At 46.8% G+C, this 19,368-nt stretch overlaps 1 long non-coding RNA gene and 1 other non-coding gene across 2 annotated transcripts; both read right to left on the bottom strand.

Annotated features, from left to right (window-relative positions):
* Positions 1–16,313: 16,313 nt before the first annotated feature.
* LOC120638950 lies at positions 16,314–18,635 on the bottom strand. Its single transcript, XR_005661002.1, has 2 exons — positions 18,459–18,635; positions 16,314–16,903 (listed from the first exon to the last, which is right to left on the bottom strand). It is a non-coding gene; the product is annotated as an uncharacterized LOC120638950 (long non-coding RNA).
* On the bottom strand, positions 16,605–16,697 carry MIR802 (microRNA mir-802). Its single transcript, NR_034853.1, has one exon. It is a non-coding gene; the product is annotated as a microRNA mir-802 (primary transcript).
* Positions 18,636–19,368: the final 733 nt, after the last annotated feature.

The raw sequence follows: 19,368 nt of genomic DNA, 5'->3' as shown, positions 1-19,368 counted from the left end.
GCCTCAGTTTCCTCATCTGCCAAATGGGGACTCAATATCTGTTCTCCCTCCCCCTTAGACTGGGAACCCTTTATGGATCAGGGACAATGTCTAACCTGATTATCTTGTATCTACCCCAGCCCTTAGTACAGCAGTTAGCACCTAGTGAATGTTTAACAAATACCGCAACTATTATTAATGTTATTGTCTATGTCAGTACTAAGAATTTTCACTTCTCTTGCCACTCTTTCCCCCCACAAATGGAAGAAGTGATCAGAATAACAAAGTTAGGCTGGGGCCAATCTGGGAAGGCTTCATGGGGGAGTTGGGCTTTCAGGAGCATTCTGCAGAGAGGAAAGGATGTGTTTAAGTAGGGATGATGGGGAATATCCTGTGGAAAACCACCAGGGCATCTGAGTGGCCACTGAGGCTGGCCCTTAGGACAGAGTAGGCTCAGACCCTGCTAGGGGTGTGGGGCCTATGCTAAAGAAAGGCTACTGGAACTCGCTGGACAAAAGCTAGGAAATGGAGCTAATGGAAGACAGATTGGAATGTACTGCCATGCTCTGCCCACTGCGGACGTATAGGCTGCATTGTGTGCTTCCTCACTCTTCGGGCCTTTAAAGAGCTTTTAGAGCATCCAAGAAGGCTTCTAGAAATTTCTTCCTAAGTGCCCCTAGCCCACAAAGGGACTACGTTCTATCTTGGTCAGACCCGGATTCATTTCAGAGAAGCTGCATGGCCTAGTGGAAAGAGCACGGGCCTGGGAGTCAGAAGAGAACCTAGGTTCTAATCCCAGCTCTGCCAATCACTCACAGTCTGACCTTAGACAAGTCTCTTTGCTTCTCTGTGCCTCAGTTTCCTTATCTGTAAAATGGGGATTAAATAACCATTCTTCCCCCAACTTACACTGTGAGCCCCATGCGGGACAGGAACTGTGTCCGACAACTTGTACCTACCCCAGTGGTTAGAATGGCCTTTGACACAAAGTAAGCACTTAACAAATACCGTAAAAAAAAAATCTCAGGAGAAGAGGGTGATAGGGGTAGGAAGGTGAGAATGAATCAATCTGTGCTATTTACTGAGTGCAGAGCACTGTACTAAGCGCTTGGGAGAGTCTAATGCAACAGAATCAGTAGGCACGCTTCCTGCCCACCATGAGCTTACGCTCTAGAGGGGAAAACCTCATTACCTCACTCTGGACTTAATGGGCTTCCTGAATCAGGGAATTATTAATACCTGCCTGGTGAGCCCGCCAGCCTCTGAAATGTTGGCTTCCCCTGGATCTCACCCTCCTGTTCCAACGCGTCCTGATTTAATGACTGTGATCTGTAATTTTCTCTCTCTGTCTGGGTGAGGTAAACATGGAGACAGTCTCGATGCCACCGTGAGAAGATTCTTAATGGCAACTGACCCTTTAGCTAAAGGTCAAGGGATCTGCTGCTAGAATTCTTGGTCCTTACCAAGTGAGCGTGGTCCCTTGAAATGTAAGTTTTAAGTGTTTACAATTGTTACTCCTGATTGGCCCACTCAATAATAGTAGTAGTAATAATGATAATAATCACTGTGGTATTTGTTAAGCCCCTACTATGTGCAAAGCACTGTTCTAAGCACTGGGGTAGATTCAAGGTAGGTTGGACACAGTCCCTGTCCCACATGGGGCTCATAGTCTTGATCCCCATTTTACAGGTAAGGATACTGAGGCACGGAGAAGTGAAGTCACACAGCAGACATGGCAGTGCCAGGATTCATTCATTCAATAGTATTTATTGAGTGCTTACTATGTGCAGAGCACTGTACTAAGTGCTTAGAGTAGACAAGAACCCATGACCTCTGACTCACAGTGCCATGCTCTTTCCACTAAGCCACGCCTCTAGTCGGTGCTGTAAAGGCATTTATTGAACACCTCTGACTGCCAGGCACTGTACTAAGGATGCCACCCTTGGAGCTGAAGCTGGAATGAACACTCTATCAGCTGTGACTCAGCCTTCTCCAAACATACAGCGACCTGATGCCAGTAGGTAGCGGAAAAACCCCAATTTACCGTACAGCATTGAAGCAGAGAGCGGGGAAGTACTGATCCCCTGGGTGAAAAGAGAGTAATAATAATAATAATAATGATGATGGCATTTGTTAAGCACTTACTATGTGCTGAGCACTGTTCTAAATGCCAGAGTAGATGCAAAGTAATTGGGTTGTCCCACGTGGGGTTCACAGTCTTAATCCCCATTTTTCAGATGAGGTAATCGAGGCAAGGCTGAATAAAGGCTTTTTCTTCCCTGATCCCCCTCTTCAAATAATTATAATCAATCAAGTGCTTAGTGTGCAGAGAACTGTAATAAGCGCTTGGAAGAGTACAATACAACAGAGTTAGTAGGCAAGTTGTCAGGAGCTTACAGTCTAGAGCGGAGACACAGACAACAGAAATGATTTTCAGATTTGTACCTCAGTGTTGTGGGTCTTGGACAGGAAGTTCTGGGGTGCGAGGGGAGATGAATATCGAGTGCTTAAAAGATACGGATCCAAGTGTGTAGACGATGCAGAAGGGAGGGGGAGTTGGAGGGGGGCTTAGATGGGCAAGGGTTCTTGGAGGAGATGTGATTTTAATAAGGCTCTGAAGGTAGGGAGAGTGGTGGTCCTTTAGACATGAAGAAGGCGGGAGCTCCAGGTCAGAGGCAGGATGTGGGGAGAGGGTTGGGGGCGAGATAGACCATAGTCAAGGAATGGCAAGTAAATTGATGTTAGCAGAGCAAAGTGTTCAGGGTGGGTTGTAGTAGGAAATCAGTGGGAACCGATACTTTGGCACATAGTGCAGTGGCTCTGCGCACAGTAAGCACCTAATAAATACCATTACTGCTACATCTTCTCTCCCTAATTGAGTCACATCACTTCAGTTGCTTCAGCCCAACACCCACCCATAGCCATACTTTACTCTAACCTCCGTACTCGTGTCCCTTTCCCATTTGCCTTTTTCTTCTTTTATTAAGTTTGACATTTAGCTATTCATTCAGCTATTTCATCCCAATATCTTTCTCCTGTTTCCCCCTCGACTTTAGTTCTTCCAACTGGTCCCACTTAGAGAAGCAGTGTGGCTCAGTGGAAAGAGCACGGGCTTTGGAGTCAGAGTTCATGGGTTCGAATTCTGGCTCGGCCACTTGTCAGCTGTGTGACTTTGGGCAAGTCACTTAACTTCTCTGTGCCTCAGTTACCTCATCTGTAAAATGGGGATTGACTGTGAGCCCCACGTGGGACAACCTGATTCCCCTGTGACTACCCCAGCGCTTAGAACAGTGCTCGGCACATAGTAAGCGCTTAACAAATACCAACATTATTACTGTTTGCAAATCATTTCTGTCTTTTTGCGTGTCCTCTTCTCCTGTGATATCATAAGCTCACTGGATGCCCAAGAGGGTTGGCTCCATAGGGTGAGCAGTCAGTAGGCATGGGGTAGATATTGCTGACTGGTTGATCGATCTCATTGGGGAAGGTGTCCACTACATCTGTTCTAATGTACTCTTTAAGGTGCTTAATAATAATGTTGATATTTGTTTGCAGATAATGTTGATATTTGCAGAACACTGTTCTAAGCGCTGGGGTAGATAAGGTAATCAGGTTGTCCCATGTGAGGCTCACAGTCTTCATCCCCTTTTTGCAGATGAGGTAACTGAGGCACAGAGAAGTGAAGTGACTTGCCCACAGTCACACAGCTGACAAGTGGTAGAGGTGGGATTAGAACCCAGGTCCTTCTGACTCTGAGGCCCATGCTCTATCCATTAGGCCACACTGCTAGATTGATTGAACAGGTATTGAGATATCACAGTGTCCGCAACAGCGGACACCAATAATCAAAATGGTGGGAGGCTTTGGGGGCCTCCCATAATCAGTTCATTTAGTAAAACTGCATCTTTTGGTTCCACCTCCCAGTGATTTTCCAAAACAGGATAGCTTCCCCACTCTCCGGAAACCTGCTCAGTCTCCAGTCTTCTGGACGGGAATCCCACCATTATGTGGATTCCTGCGAGCCCTACGCCTTGAAGCCGGGCTCAGGGGACTGGCTGTCCAGAGAAAAGAAAAATAAACTGTCATCCCCATCGCGGAGCACCGATTCCCTCCCTACCCATCCGGCGATAGGGAGTGATGGGTAAGGAGTCTGATTTGTACTCCTAGCCTGTAAGCTTAAATAAATGCATATATGTTAATCAACCAGTCTCGGCATGATAAATCGGTACTTCGAAAACCAATGTTTACTTGCTCTCCCAGAAATTCTTTAATTGGCTTTGTTAAATCAATGGACTTCTTGATAATTAGCCAAATACTGTCTTTTTCTCCCGGACTGGCAGTATCTCGGTTTAAAGAACATGACAGATAGTTCTTCCGCAAATATGAAAAACAGGTTTTCGGAAACAAGCTTATTTTATTAAGCTGTGTTATTAAATTTTATCTGACATTTGCAAGTCATTTTTGCTAGTAAGCATTCTACGTTAATACTTTGGAGTTCACAGAGAGTTTAACAATATGAATTTCCTATCAGTGGAAAGTACAATGGATGGTTGACTGGAGCCAAATGTAGGAAGAAGTAATGGTCATCCGATTCCAGAATGGGGCAGGAGCAGGAAGGGCAGACTGTCCGAGCACCTCCACGGTCAGCGCTCCGGCTTCCATTTTGGAATCCCACCCGGAAACCCAAAGCGGGGCCGTCCTTCCCAGCTCCGCCTGTCTGCGGAGGGGAAGGGTCCTCTCGTTAGCGCTGCTGGACATTGATCAGTAACCGGCCGGATTACATAAAGGGAGGGGAGGAGATCAGGAATTCCCCTTGGGATTGAATCCCATCCATTCCATTGCAGGTTGTCTGAAGGAGGCACAGACTTGGGGGTTCTCGTGGGAGAGAATGAATTCCAGGGAGGGTGAGGCAGGCGCTTCAGGATGGGCTGTGGGCCTAGTTGCCTAGCAAGACAGGAGACACGGTGGGATAGGGGGCCGAAGGGGAACGGCAGCTCTTTCTCAGTTAATAAGCCCCGCTTGCCAGCCTCGCTATCGGTCCCGTGGAAAGAGTGCAGCTGTGGAAATCAGGAGACTGAGCCTCAACCGCCATCCTAATAGAGAATCCACCACCACCACCGGCACATTGACGTCATCCATGGGAGTGACAGTGTTGTTTCCATTGTGCCAGTTGTCAGAGTAAAATCCTAGTAGAATAATGTCCTCTGTAGACCATCAGTTCATCGTGGGCAGGGAAAGCGTCTGTTTATTATTCTACTGTACTCTCTGAAATGCTTACTATGCTGCAGAGCTCAATAAGTATGATTGAATGAAAGTGCCCCGTGAGCACCAGCTGCATGCAGCACACTGGGCTAGGAACTTGAAAAAGTAAAACAGAGCATGAGATCCATTCCCTGCCCTGAAGGACCTCACAGTTCCTAATGGGGGAACGCCCTTCTGCAAATATTTACAAATAGGGTGATCAGAAGAAATGAATTGACTACACTTGATTATACATACCTGAGTTCTGGGGGAGGCTATCAGTGATACATATCTAAGGACTAGAGGTAGTTGATAGGCTGGGGGCTGGGGGAGCTAATTAGGGAAGTCTTTTTCCAGCGGGTGGGATATTATGGAATCCTTCAGGGTCTTTCATTCATTGTATTTTGTGGAACACCCCTGTCCCAGATATGAGCTTTCTGAACGGGATAGCATTGCCACAACCATCTTTGGCTAGCCACAGCTGGCCCCGGATTCTGGAATAGTGTCAGCGTTGCTCCTTCACCCCCATCCTCTGTCACTAGCCACATTTGGTCCTGCGTTCTGGAATAGTGTCAGTTTGGCTCCCTCTTTCCTTCCCCCCCACTCTCTCCACTAGCCACAGCATGGTGTGGTGGATAGGGCACAGGCCTGGGAATCAGGTCATGAATTCTATCTGCTGTGTGATTTTCAACATGTCACTTCACTTCTCTGGGCCTCAGATGCCTCATCTGTAAAATGGGGATTGAGAGCCCCAAGTGGTTCACGTCCAACCCGACTTATTCGTATCCGCCCCAGCGCTTAGCACAGTGCCTGGCACATAGTAAGCACATAAATGCCACGGTTATTATTATGTATATTCTTAGCTATATTCCTCCCTCTCCTAGCCCTGTTTTGGACAGCCTGTGGAGTCAGGATGTTTTTCCCAACCAACACTGTCAACAGTCCCATTAACCTCCAGAGTGAGTCCATTGGTCCATGAGTCCCGGCCTACATCACTTCCCAGAGCCTGTGCTGGTGGTAAACTTCCGAGCACACTGCACCCCTCTTTGTGTGCCCGGAGGGATCATTTACCACGTTTGACAAAAAGAATGTTTTCTGTGCACTGCTAAGGAAATCCTCCGTCTAGATAAACAGCTTCCCCGCCCCCCCTCCCGTCCTCCACCCTCCTGCTTGACTGCTGCCAGAAAGGTCTAAATAGGGCCTCTGTACTCCAGTTTTTTCTTTTATTATTATTATTTCACACCAGAGTTCACTGAGGAGCCCCAAGCCGGCAAAGTTAAATTTTGCTGAAAGACCACAAAGCCCTATAAGTAGAACATATTATTATTACATCTGAGAGACTGAGCAGCAAAAAAAAAAAAAAAAAGGAAATTGAGCTACCGAGTTTTCCTTTGAATATTTACGAGCAATCAAAGTGGAGAAGGAATGACACTGCAGTGATCGAAGGTAGACTTAGGGTGTAGGATGTAAAGAGAAAAAGAAATGGAAGTTAAAATGGTGACATACAGAGTACTCCAGAGAAGTGCTGAAACAAAAGTACTAAGAATAGTTTTTGGATTATTATGACCTAGGGGAGAGCCGACGTGTTGGGGAAACCTCCCTGGGGGAGGTGGGCTTTTTTGGAGCAGCAGCATGGAGTAGTGGATAGTAGTGGTCTGAGCCCGAATTATTCATATTAATGTCTCTCTCCCCCTCTAGACACTAAGCTTGTTATGGACAGGGAACATGTATGCTAATTCTATTGTATTGTGCTCTCCCAGGGTACAGTGCTCTGTATGTAGTAAGTGCTCAGAAAATATAATTGATTGATTAATTATCATGATCACTGTAGCATTTTTAAGCATTTACTTTGTACCATACATTTTATTAAGCACTGGGGTAGGTATGCTATATGCAGATCAGACATAGTCCTTATTCCTCGTGAGGCTCACAGTCTATATGTTGGTATTTGTTAAGCACTTACTATGTGCCAAGCACTGTTCTAAGCACTGGGGTAGACATAGGGGAATCAGGTTGTCCCATGTGGGGCTCACAGTCTCAATCCCCATTTTACAGATGAGGTAACTGAGGCACAGAGAAGTTAAGTGACTTGCCCACAGTCACACAGCCAAGTGGCAGAGCTGGGATTCAAACTCATGAGCCCTGACTCCAAAGCCCATGCTCTTTCCACTGAGCCACGGCCACAGGTATTTAACCATTTTGCAGATGAGGAACTGAGACACAGAGAAGTTAAGCCACTCATTCAAAGTCACACAACTGGCAGGTGATAGAGCTGGGATTAGAATTCAGGTCTCCTTGTTGCAAGGTCTGAGGTCTTTCCGCTAGGCCACACTGGTTTTTGAGCACTGGAGTGTTAGCTCTTTGAAAGCACGGGTCTTATATACCAACTCTATTGGCTTCTTTCAAGTTCAGTGCTCTGTACAAAATAAATGTTCAACAAATGCCATTGATTGCAGGGCACTTGGGATAATATAATAGAGATAGAAGACACGATACTTCCTATGAAAATAGCAAAGAGAGGGACATCTGGACAAGAGTTGTTACTAAAGGAATATTTCTTTTTAGTTCCCAATCTAAACCTGTGGGCACCAACTCCCTGAGTCCCAGACCAATCAGGAGCACATAGAGCCAACAGCCTGTGGGTGGGGAAACAGCAGGTCAGTTTGGGCTCATTCAAGGCCTATTGGAAAGTCAGGGCACCTGGGCTCAAATTCCAGCTTCACTACTTGCCTGCTGTGTGTTCTTGGGCAAGTCACCTAACTTTTTGGGCCTCAGTTTCCTCATCTGTAAAATGGGAAAGAAATGCCGCTTCTCCCTCTTACATAGATTGTAAGGTCTGTGCGAAGAGGGAATTGGAAGTGATCTAATTATTTTTCATCTATTCATCATATAGCACAGTGCTTGGCACACAGTAATAGCTTAGTAAATAGCAGTGAGCGGGAGTAATGGTCAAAGCCTTTATGCACATAATCCTTATAATCATTTCCCCTATTTGCAATCATTTAAATGTCCATCTCCCCTTCTAGACTTTAAGCTTCTTGGGGGTAGGAGTGTTGTCTATCAGTGCTATTGTACTGAACTCTCACAAGGACTTACCACAGTGTTCTGTGCCCAGTAAGTGCTAAATAAATTCCGTTGATGGATTGATTTATAATAGCATTTATAAAGTACTTAGGCTTATAAAGTACTTAGACTGTGAGACCCATGTGGGACAGGGACTGTATCTGGCCTGATTAATTTGTATCTACCCCAGTGCTCAGAACAGAATTTCACATCTAGTAAGCACTTAACCTAAAGTCTAATAAAATAAGTAAAGTACTTCCTAAGCACTGTACTCTGGGAAAGACCACATCGTCCCTGAACCCCCTAGAATAAAGGGGAGAGAAAGGGTAGGCGACAGACACGTTTGGAAAGGTGAAACTATAATGACACAAATGCAATATGAGACAAGGTCTGTGTTCAATAAATATAAGAGCAAAAGGGCATAAAAGGGGCAGAGTTTCAGGCTTATTGAAACTGAGTCTAGAGGTCACAGTCCCTGTCTTGCCCACAGTTCCCTCAGATGAGCAGATTCTGGGTGCATACTGCTTAAGGAGTGGATACCCCCCTCTACTCTATTCACAGGGCTCTTGACATCCCACCACGGCCCTGGGTCTCTTCCCGGGCTGATGGGCTAATAGCCAAGGCTTTAAATGGAAGAGACGCTTCCCTTAGACTCAAAACCGCCAAATGTCTCATCACTCCCAGCTGACAGAACAGTATTCAGCACGTCCCTTCCCTCCCTCTTCACATCTGTCAGCGGCACGGGCTGAAATGGAAAACAAGGGGATCGGCGGAGGATCTTGAGGATAATGTTGATGCTTTGATTGTGCCTTGCCCGAGGTCACACAGCAGACAAGCCATGGAGCCAGAATTAGAACCCAGGTCCTTCTCGCTTCCAGTGCTCTATCCGCTAGGCCATGTTGCCTAGTACGTGGTGGGGGGAGCATGTTTTAGGTGTGTTTTAGAGATTCTGGGGGGTCAGGTCTGAACCCGAATTCCATCCAGCAGGAGACCAGGGTGAAACCTAGGCTTCAAGGCCCACCCCCACCCGTTTCCCTCTCTCCAACTCACTCTGGACTCTTCTGTCTCTGACCTCTAGCTCCTGCTGGTCCCCAAACCTGGAATTCCCTTCCTTCCCAAATCCACAATAACTTTGCCCAATTTCAAATCCCTCCCCACATCTCCTCTCCTCCAGTAGCTACCCCGGGATTAATCCACAAACTCTATGATGCATCCAACCACCACCCACCCACTCATGTGACCTCGGGTAGATTGATCCTATCCTCAGCACTTTTTAACTAGCCCACATTTTTTTTTCATATATAGAGCTATATCCCTCTAGACTGTAAGCTCACTGTGGGCAGGGGAAATAGTGCCTCTCTACCTTTTAACTTATCTACTTGGGGTGTACCACAGTCTAACGTTTTTATTGAGTGTTTACTGTGTGCAGAGCACTGTTACTAAGCACTTGGGAAACTACAATATAACAGAGTTGGTAGACACAGTCCCTGCTCACAAAAAGCTTTACGGGCAAGAGGGGGAGACAGACTTCGAAATAAATAAACAAAAAATAGCGGATATGTACTTAAGCACCGTGGGGCTGAGGGGGGGTGAATAAAAGATGTGACTCTAAATATAAGGGTGATGCAGAGTGGAGTGGGAAAACCAGAAAGTAGAGCTTAGTTGTGGAAGGCCTCTTGGAGGAGATGAGCTTTTAATAGGCTTTGGAGGTGGAGAGAGTGATGGTCTGTAGAATATGAAGAGGGAAGGCATTCCAAGACGGAGGATGTGGTTGAGGGGTCAGCAGCGAGATAGACAAGATTGAGGAACTCTGAGTAGGTTGGCATTAGAAAAGTGAAGTGGACAGGCTAGGTAGCAGCAGGAAATCAAGGAGGTAAGATAGGCAGAGACAAGGTGATTTAGGGCTTTAAAGCTGATGAGGGGGTCATTAGGCAACCACTGGAGATTCCAGAAAAGTAGAGAGACAAGGGTTGAATGTTCTTTTAGAAAAATGATCGGTGGGGCAGCGGAGTGAAGTATGGACCGGCTTTATCTGCTATGGGCTATCTCTGTTCCCATCAAAACCTTCTGACACACAGACTCATCCCTGAGCTTCGGGCAGACACAACCCTTGAATGCTGTCAGAATGGTGGAGTGTCAACCAGGGGCCCCTCTCAGGGTCTCAGGAGCCCATGGCCGCTTGGGTTACTCCAGGGAAGTGCTCAGTAAATTACCATTTTGCTGGGCTCAGTTTGTGTGGAGGCTCGAATCCAGCCCCCACCCGTGTCTGGGACATCAGAGTGCCGACTCTTCCTAGAGCATTAAACTGCCCGGGGTCCCATCCAAGTCAACACTTGCAGAGAAGCAGTGTAGCCTAGTGGATAGAGAATGGACGTAGGAGTCACAAGGACCTGGGTTCTAATCCAAGCTCTGCCACTTGTCTGCTGCGTGACCTTGGGCAAGTTGCTTCACTTCTCTGGGCCTGAGTTACCGCATCTGTTGATTAACGCCACGAACCCCCATGTGGGACAGAGACTGTGTCCAACTTGATCAGCTTGTATCTTTCTCAGTGCTTAGCCCAGTGTCTGGCATATAGTGAGCACTTAAATGTCATCTAAAATAACAAAAACACTTCAGTCAGTGGCTCGAACCCCTCCATCTCCCAGTGACAAATTAGGCTCCGGCTGGGCATGGCAACGGTTAGTACGGAGCCGCCCGTTTGATCTCTCTGAGGCAGAATGGAAAAGAAGGGAAGAGAAACAAGGTTACTGTGCTCAGATTCAAAATGAGCAGAAATGGCCGGACGGGGTGGAAATCCACTTTATTTTCGTTCCACAATACGCGTTTGTCCAAACGGTGAAACACGCTGAATCAATTTTTCAAACTCATAAAAAGGGAAACTACAACAGTACTTGATAGCTGGTGGCACAGCTTACCCGTGGCCACAAAGAGGTATTTAACTCTTGAAACATTTTGGCAAAAAGACAGATGACTTGTTTTCCTCCCCAACCCTTAAAAATAGCTTTTATAAACTCTCGACTTCCTCCGATGGTGAGTTCACCATTAATCACCTTTATGACATCTTATATTTAGAGGCCACGGTGAAATCCATGGGTCCTTAATCAACCACTTTCCTGAGGAAATTGTTCAAATCCCTACAGAACGGGGGATGAATCACAACAACTTTGCTATTCAGACAAATCTCTTTTCAAGTGCCCTTAAAGCTTTTTTTCATACACCGGCGAAGACAGCCGCACAGGAAACAATAATAGTTTAATCTCTTGAAAAATTTCCTTCCTGCACTGCAGCTCCTTTCAGACAGGTAGTCAGAGCCGGCCAAAGAAAATCAGCCGTCGCGGTGCCAGGAGCAGGCTGTTACATGAGTCCTAATAAGGCTGTCCTCCTCCTCCTCTTCCTCCCCCACTGCCGCTCCTCCTCCTCTCCAAGAGAGCCCAATGCAAGAAGCTACTCAGCTCAGCTCACACCGTGAGCTTTCTCAACGCACTCCTAATGAATTAGTAGCACTCCCCGACTTTTGGGAAAGGTGGGAGGAAGCCATTCCGTTATGGATTGGGGGCCCCACCCCTCGCTCCCCTCCCCTTCCCAAACCCTCTACTCTACTTTCTTCTCAACCTGGAAGCAAATTTCACCAGGAGGAAAAAGTCATTTCTCACTGGGGAGAGTAATTGCCAGCCGGGGTCTGCGCTTATCTCGCCGAGACTAACAGAATCAGGGATGAGTAAGGCAGGTCGGGCTTCAGCTTGCAGGGGAAAATAACGTCTCCGTGTTAAATGGGTGATTCAATTTGTCTGTGTTCAGAGTAGAGATTCAGGGGCCGAAGATTCATGGCCACTTCATTCCCTTGCAGCCGGCCCTGGACAGACAGACCGGCCTGTCTCTCTGCAGGAAAATCCCAGGTAGAGATAGTTCTGCCTCTGTCCCCCATTGGTGAGTGCTAGGGCTTCTTCTCCAAGCGTATGGTATCAGTCAATCAGTGGTATTTATTGAGCGCTTACTGCATTCAGAACACTGTACTAAGGACTTAGAGCATAAAACACTTGCGTTGGTGGACACGTTTCCTGCCCACCAGGAGTTTACAGCCCCACAGTATTTAAGTACAAATCTGTAATGTATTGATATTAATGTCTCTCTCCCCCATTAGACTGTAAACTTGTTGTGGGCAGGGAATAGTAATAGTAATAATAATGATGGTATTTGTTAAGGGCTTACTATGCGCCAAGCACTGTTCTAAGCACTGGGGTAAAAGCAAGGTTATCAGGTTGTCCCATATGGGGCTCACAGTATTAGTCTCCTTTTACCGATGAGGTAACTGGGGCACAGAGAAGTTAAGTGACTCGCCCAAAGTCACACAGCTGAGAAGTGGTGGAGCTGGGATTAGAACTCATGACCTCTAACTCCCAAGCCCCGGCTCTTTCCACTAAGCCACACATGAGTCTGTTTATTGTTATATTGCACTCTCCCAAGCATTCAGTTTGGTGCTTTGCACACGGTGAGCGCTCAATAAATACGATTGGATGAATGAATGAATGAGGGCGAGAGAGAGACATTACAATAAATTATGGATATATACGTAAGTGGTGTGGGGCTGAGAATGGTGTGACTATCAAGTTCTTAAAGGGTCCAGATCCAAGTGCATTGGCAATGAAGAAGGGAGAGGGAGTAGGAGAGATGAGGACTTTAGTTGGAGATGTGGTTTTGTTAGGGCTTTGAAGCTGGGGAGAGTGGGGGTCTGTCATCCATGAAGGGGGAGGAAGAACTCATCGACGAGGAGAGGCAAACAGATACCCGGCTCCCAGCTGCAAACCAGGCCACAGAGGGTGTCTGTGAACTGCTGTCCGGTGGCCGCTCCCAGCCCAGCGGTCAGTCAGACCACACGGAGGGTCCTCGTGGTGCGTTTGGGGCCCCTTTTCAACTAAACATATTTCAAGAGGTTCCCCAGGACCCTCTTCTTTCACAAAAAGAAGTCCAGGCCCAGGACTCCTAATAGTAATATTAACTGGTATTTGTAAAGCACTTACTATGTGCCAGGAACTGTATTAAGTGTTGGGGTGGTTACTAGCAAATCAGGTTGGACACAGTCCCTGTCTCACATAGGGCTTACAGTCTCCAACCCCATTTTACAGGTGAGGTAACTGAGGCATAGAGAAGTGAGGTGACTTTCTCCAAGTCACACAGCAGACAGGTAGCGGAGTAGGGATTAGAACCCATGACCCTCTGACTTGCAGGTCTGTGCTCTATCCAGTGTGCCATGCCGCTTCTCCAGCAATCCAACAGCATACTACATGAGGGGTTGTATTTATTTATATTAATGTCTGCTCCTGCTCTAGACTGTAAGCTTGTGGAGGGCAGGAAACGTGTCTGTTGTTATATTGTACTCTCTCAAGCCCTATTACTGTGCTCTGCACACAGTAAGAGCTCAATAAATAGGATTGAAAGAATGAATGAAGAGATTCCAGATGGCTCATCTGAAGCGGTCTGGTAAGGAAATATACCCAGTCTGCTCTGCCACTTGCCTTCTGGCTGACCTTAGGCAAGTCAATTTCTTCCTCTCTAAAGCTGGGGTTCAGTACCTGTTCTCCCTCCCTCTAAAACTGAGAGCCCTTGTGGGTCAGGGACTGTGTCTCATCAGCTTATAGCACATCTACCCCAGGGCTTAGCACTGTGATTGGCACCTAGTAAGCACTTCACAAATACCACTTTTAAAAAATCATTGTTAGGAAGCAACGCGACTGACAGGAAACAGGGACCGGCTTCCAATGCCAGTGGAGATATTGTGCGAAAAAATAATCAAGGCCGGGAAGCTCATTTCCTTAGGCCTTGGGTGGATCCAAATCTATTTCCCAGGGAGCCAACCTGAAATGTTTGCTGAGACTGATGATTGCTAAGGGAGACGGGAGAGACAGGAATCTGCTCAGTGGACAGTAATAAAACTGGCCAGTTGCTGCTGTGGTTGGGGTGTCCAAGTGGGCGCTTGTGGAGCTGGGAAACCTGGAGAAAGTTTGTCCGGTGTGATGAAAATAATTTCGAGGAAATTAAATTCTGTCAGTTCTCTCCTCTCACTTCCCTGCTTGCCAAATCTCTTACTCCAGAGAAATCATTCCAGAATGTAAGTTGTAAAGACGAAAGGAAAAAAAGACTCGAAAATCCAGAAAGAGCAAAGTGGGACTGCCATTTCTTTCTCTTAGCTGTGGGAACGAAGGAGCAAACTGGTAACCGATTTCCTCAGCTTGATAATAATAATGATGATGATGGTATTTGTTAAGCACCTACTATGTGCCAAGTACTGTTCTGGATGCCAACTTTAAACCAGGAGGAAATTTTACCTTGGGAGGTTCCATTTAGCACACTGAAGTTAAAACACTTCACCATTCTACTACTTTATACCATGATATATACTGTTTCAGAAGAACTGATACCCCCAAAAGGAAGCGTTTATTCCTTCCAGACCCCTGGAAGGCCCTCAAAGTGTAGTTTTGGGGATGGATTATCGATAATGTCTTGAGTGTCTTTCCATTTTTTAAATTTTTTTCAGACATTCAGATGGGATTGGAGGGAATTGGCAACAGCCCATAGATTGTCTGTAAACCAAAATTTCAGGGAAATCCAGAAGGATGTGGAAAGTGCATCTTGTCAAAATAAATTTTAGGGGTTCAGAAGTCAAAGCAGGATTTGAGCTTCTCTGAGTTCCAGTGTATGCTTTTGGACAACCGGCGACATTATTCTATGAAGGAAAAAACAAAAGTGATCAGGGCAGATTTTTAAACAGCAGAGCAACATTCTCAAATAGCAAATGAAGGTAATGAAACAAATTTCCTCAAGGAATTTGAGGAAGGGAATAGGAGCCAGATTGCCAGTTCTAGGACATTCCAGGTCTCGGGGAGGAGTGGGTGACACTTTCCAGCATCCCTCTGATTCAGTGTGTAGCAGGTAGGGGAGAGCTATCACCCAGCTAGTGTGGGGAAGTTTGCTGGCTAACCCCACAAGGCTTCGGGCCTTGCTGGAAGGGAAGGGAGGGAGGAGAAAGTGGACAAGCAACAACTTAAGCATTTGCCCCCATTCCTTCCCCCCGCCACCTGGCAGCACTTACACTCCAAATCTTTAAACTCAGTTGCTCACCCGTGTCTTGTCTTATGTTGTTAAGTCATCTCTGACCCATAGCGGCTCCACGGACACATCTCTCCCAGAACGCCCTGCTCTCCATCTGCAATCTTTCTGATAGTGGATCCATAGAGTTTTCTTGGTAAAAATACAGAAGTGGTTTACCATTGCCTTCCTCCGTGCAGTAAATTAGAATCTCCACCCTCGCCTCTCTCCCGTGCTGCCACTGCCCAGCACAGGTGAGTTTTGACTTTTAGCAGACTGCCTTCCACTTGCTAGCCCCTGACCAAGCTAGGGATGGAATGGGTATGCCTCTGCTTGATTCTCCCTCCCATAACTGAGACTGGTAGAGTACTGGAAACTCTCCAGGTGTGAGGCTGCGAGGGATTGCTCACCCTACATGTACTTTATTTTAGCATCTGTCTCCGCAGCTAGATTAGAAGATTGGGAGTTACATGTTCTCCCTACCCTTGCCTGCCTGGCTGAGTCAATAAATCAGTCAATCGAAGGTATTTATTGAGTGCTGAGTGTGTGGAGAACAGAACAGTACAGTCGGTAGACACGATCCCTGCTTACAAGTGCTTAAACAATACCTTGATAAAAAGAGCTTACAGTCTACAGAGACAGACACTAAATTCTGGCTAGAGGAAATGGTAAAGTATAAGGATATTTAGGCCACACTGTTAGAAAGGAGTGATATTGAAGAATAAAGAAGCAACAATACTATAAATACTGCGCTGCCACAGGTCAGTTATCCTTGCAGCACCTTTTCTGGATCGTGAGGGCCCTTTCACTCTGGATTCATCCTGAAAAAGCCTGCCCTTCTACACCATGGAGGTTTCTGCTTTTCCTGAACTTGGTTCGGTCACAGTGTTCTTGTCTGACAGGTCCAGGTTTTCTATCTGGAAAAGTTTACCCTCTTAACCAGGTAGTCAGTCAGACAGGCATATTTATTGAGCGCTTACTGTGTGCACAGAACTGTTCTAAGCACTTGGGAGAGTCCAATATAACAATAAACAGACACATTCCCCCTCTTCCCCCTCTCCCCCTGAGCTCACACTCTTAATCCCCATTTTACAGATGAGTCCTAACACCACCATCCCTCACTCCCCATGCTGGAGTTCGGGGCTTCCAGAAATGCAAACCTCCAGGAGGACCCCAGAGGTGGAGGTGGGGAGACCCCACCCCCCCATCTGCCGGTCCTCTGTCTTCCTGGTCTGTCGGCCACCATTAATTGCACTCAGTGACAAAGACCCTCCCTGTTGCTTACAGGACACAAGGATGAATCTTTGTTACTGACTGCAAGAAACAGAAACGCGGAGAGGAGCAACATCCAGGATACACCAGCATATCCGGCCGGGGGCTGTGGTGACACAGTTCGGTCCTTCTGGGTGGTAGGCAAGGCAGAGGGTACAGGGCAGGAGCTGAGCGATCAAAGGACATCGTCGGAGAACAGCTTCTCTTGGCTTTTCCTTCTCCGGTCACAGTAATGAACCCAGACTCCCCTGAGTTGCAATCTGCCCTGTGGAAAGAAGGCCATTCCAAAGTAAATCCCTGGAAAATGCCCAAGAGGGACCCATTTCTGAATCGGCCAGTTTGTGTCTTTGCATCTTATTGGATGCCACCTGGCTGATTTCATGGAGTGAAAAGAGTGAAACCACCACCGAGAGAAACCATTTCGTGCCGGCTCTCTTTTTGCACCAGACTCTTTCCCCACGAGATCACATGCATGACTAGTATTAATTTTAGTTTTCATTAAATATTTTTGTGGTATTTGTTAAGCGCTTTCTATGTGCCAGGCACTCTTCTAAGCACTGGGGTCGATACAAAGTAATCAGGTTGCTACAGTTCCCATCCCACTGGGCTCACAGTCTTAATCCCCATCTTGCAGATGTGGTAACTGAGGCCCAGAGGAGTGAAGTGACTTTCCCAAGATCACCCAGCAAACAAGTGGTGGAGCCGGGATTAGAACTATGTTTTTCTTACTCCCAGGCCAGTACTGTATTCACTAGGCTACGTTGCTTCTCTAATTCTTACTATGTGCCTAGCACTGTGCTAAGCAGTGGAGTAGGTACAAAATAGCCAGTTCAGACAGTGCCCACCCCACATGGGGCTCACTGTCTAAGGAGGGAGAACGGGTATTGGATCCCCATTTTACTGATGAAGAAACGGTGGCACAGAGAAATGAAGTGACTTACCCGGAGTCACACAGCAGGAAAGAGGCAGAGCTGGGATTAGGATCAGGGTCTCCTGACTCCCAAACCTGTATCCACTGGCCACTAGGAAAGAACATATAGCTCTGGGGGGCATCAGAAGTGAAAATATTTGCAAAGTACAAATTTTAAGGCCTCCTCAGACTAGAACCCAGACAGAGAATGATACCCTGTCCATCTGCGAATGTCTGAAGAATGTGCCTTAGGAATAATGATAATATTGGAATTTACTAAGTGTATAGTCTGTACCAACCATCAGGGCATACCTGAAGTAGATACAGATAATCAGATTAGTTGCTGTCCCTATCCCTCCCGGGAAGCCTGCGAAAGTGCCTCCCCCACTTGCCTGCTGTGTGACCTTAGACAAGTCATTGACTTTTTTGTGCCGCAGTTTTCTCATCTCTAAAATGAAGATTCAATACCTGTCTTCCCACTGAGATCGTGAGCCCCCTGAGGGACTGATAATCTTATATCTGCCGCAGTGCTTAGTACAGTGCTTGGAACATAGTAAGCGCTTATCAAAGCCAATACTTATTATCTTTATCATTACTAATAGCAATGATGATAATAATAATGAAGAGAATAATAAAAAATTGGAAAAGGATAGAACGCAACAGCTAGCCCTTTGAAATTCGCTGTGTCCACCCAAATTATTTCCAGAGCTAACAGGCATAGTTCGCCCCCAACTTGCAGTGAGCTCCTAATAGGGGCTGCAGAAGAATCAGTAGCAGTGTCGAATCCCAGGGAGGGGCAAAGTGAAATTTAGTTCGTTGCATCTACCTGGCCCCTTCTTTCAAACCCCCAGTGCCAGGAGAAGCAGCCAGGGACCTGCTGGGAAATGGGAGATACCCGATCGGCTCTTACCTTTCCGGGTTGGAGATGAGGCTGTTTGGCCTGACATCGGGGCAGAGAAGAGGGCAGGGCAGAGGGTTTAACTTTAGTCAGGGTCACTAAATGTCATTTTAGCAGGGCTTGGGTCCTACACAGATGGAGCATTGGAGCCTCTTTCTTTCCCCACAAGTGTTGGTCCGGGAGGACGGGAGGAACTGGACTTCAGGAAAATGGAGTTGGTGAAGCAGAATATCACCTTTGCCCTGGCCGGCTTTCCAGGTGGCAGTTCCTTTTGACCGCTGGGTCCTTGACTCGACTGAGAGAGCTTGGAAAAAGAAACTTAAAAATAGGTTTCACCTCTGCTGTTAACACGTTTTGACCTTTGCTCGCATTTTCTGGGGAAAGTAGCTTATAGCACCAATTACCATGAATTATTAACTCCTGGATTAATAATTAATTGATTAGAGGGGCTGAAGGCCCTGGTCTTGGCCAGATAACACTACTGAGAGAAGACCGAGAAAAGAAGGAGGGCCTAATTATCGCGCAGTTCAGCTAGGATGTTAGATTTGGGTGATGGGATTAGGCTGTCTGAATGCTCTTTATTTCCTCTCTCAAACCTCCCGAGGTGTGAAGAGCCAGGCTGAGAGCTGCAGTCATTAGGTGAAGCATCTTTGGGATGGCTGAGAGCTAGATGTGACCTCCCCAATTTTCCCAGGGCTAGCAGGAAAGCAGTATGGCTTGGCAGAGCACAGGACTGATGTGACCGGAGCTCTAATCCCGACTCCCCTCCTTGCTTACTGTGTGACCTTGGGCAAGTCATTTCACTTCTCCAGGCCTCAGTTACCTCATTTGTAAAATGAGAATTAAGACTGTGAGCTCCATGAGGGACAGGGTCTATGTGCAACCCGATTTGCTTGTACCCACTCCAGGGCTGAGTCCGGCA

The sequence above is a fragment of the Ornithorhynchus anatinus genome, chromosome 17, assembly GCF_004115215.2.
Source record: "Ornithorhynchus anatinus isolate Pmale09 chromosome 17, mOrnAna1.pri.v4, whole genome shotgun sequence".
Classification (NCBI taxonomy): domain Eukaryota; kingdom Metazoa; phylum Chordata; class Mammalia; order Monotremata; family Ornithorhynchidae; genus Ornithorhynchus; species Ornithorhynchus anatinus.
Note: the sequence above shows the minus strand (reverse complement) of the source record. Positions and strands in the feature narration are given on the sequence as shown.